The sequence below is a fragment of the Dendrobates tinctorius genome, unplaced genomic scaffold, assembly GCF_039654945.1.
Source record: "Dendrobates tinctorius isolate UK_male_01 unplaced genomic scaffold, ASM3965494v1 ptg000037l, whole genome shotgun sequence".
Classification (NCBI taxonomy): domain Eukaryota; kingdom Metazoa; phylum Chordata; class Amphibia; order Anura; family Dendrobatidae; genus Dendrobates; species Dendrobates tinctorius.
Window position 1 is genome coordinate 29,840,296 of NW_027361705.1, and position 1,631 is coordinate 29,841,926.

At 46.2% G+C, this 1,631-nt stretch overlaps 1 pseudogene; it reads right to left on the minus strand.

Moving 5' to 3' along the window:
* Nucleotides 1-532: 532 nt before the first annotated feature.
* Nucleotides 533-1,095, minus strand: LOC141088140 (histone H2AX-like; annotated as a pseudogene).
* Nucleotides 1,096-1,631: the final 536 nt, after the last annotated feature.

Here is a 1,631-nt window from a genome sequence, read left to right on the forward strand (position 1 = left end):
GACATAGTAGACTGAGTCTGAGTGTCTGTCTCCAGTAGGTGAAAACTCCTGAAAATAGTGCATGTCAGAGCACACGTTAACTCTGTCGTCACCATTACAGTCTATGGCACCGTCGGCACATACGCCTCAAATCTCTTTTTGCTGGGGTTACGGATGTTTGCCCCAACTGGACCAGCGAACGTGTCCCTAGATGGAATGTAAAAGCTCCCTAAGTGCGGGGATTCCAGTGTGTGGCGCTCATACTCAAAACTGAATAAATAGATATTTTGAAAATTTGTTTATATTTTTTCATCATTTCCATACCATTACCCTGTCTATCCATCATGTTATTTCCATAATTCCACAACTTTTCCTTCTTGGTGTTGCAATTTCAACATTAAGAAGTGTAATTAAATACATATGAATTGATTACACCTTTATTCTGCTGCACTGTTGCTTGTATGTAAATGTATGGGCGGCACGGTGGCTCAGTGGTTAGCGCTGTAGCCTTGCAGCGCTGGAGTCCTGGGTTCGAATCCCACCAAGGACAACATCTGCAAGAGTTTGTATGTTCTCCCCGTGTTTGCGTGGGTTTCCTCCGGGCACTCCGGTTTCCTCCCACATTCCAAAGACATACTGATAGGAAATTTAGATTGTGAGCCTATAACTATAGGCCTATATACTATAGGGTTATAGATCGCTTTCCACGTCCGTCTCCGGGCTTAGTACTCCTGGGATTGCCGCGTGCTCTTCTTCCCGCCCTTTCCTGAGGTGGGCGCGGAGCTTCCCGTCTTCTTGGGCAGCAGCACGGCCTGGATGTTGGTCACGCCGCCCAGCAGCCTATTCAGCTCCTCGTCGTTGCACACGGCCAGCTGCAAATGGCGCGGAATGATGCGGGTCTTCTTGTTGTCTCGGGCCGCATTTCCCGCTAGTTCCAGGATCTCGGCAGTGAGATATTCCAACACAGCCGCCAGATAAACGGGAGCGCCGGCGCCAACCCGCTCGGCATAGTTGCCCTTGCGGAGGAGTCTGTGAACACGTCCCACAGGAAACTGAAGCCCGGCACGAGAAGAGCGCCCGAGCTTTGCCGCCACCTTGCTTGCCACGTCCCGACATGTTGCTCGTCAAGTAGAAATCCTTCTCCAAAGAAAATTGTCTCGAATTTCCCCGTGTTTGCGTGGGTTTCCTCCGGGCACTCCGGTTTCCTCCCACATTCCAAAGACATACTGATAGGAAATTTAGATTGTGAGCATTCAGGGACAGCGATGCTAATGTGTGCAAAACTGTAAAGCGCTGCGGAATTTGTTAGCGCTATATAAAAATAAAGATTATTATTATTCAACGCACGTTGGACTAAAACAGAGGCATCAAGTTCTGATCTTAGTAAATTCCCTGTGTGTTTTATTCCCTGTGTGTTTTAAAATTCCCTGTGTGTTTTATTGCTTTTTCTGTATTTTTGTTCTAGTTATCTTTTAACAGTTGCAAAACCAAACACTTGTAACACAACTAACGTACAGACCCCCACACTCATGTCTGCATTTCACATGCAAATGACGTATTTTCTTACCTTGGAGTTTGTCTTCCTTTCAGTTTTAAACATTTACCTTTTTTTCCAAAAACATTCAGGTTGTAAAGTCTCCAAGATAAAATCT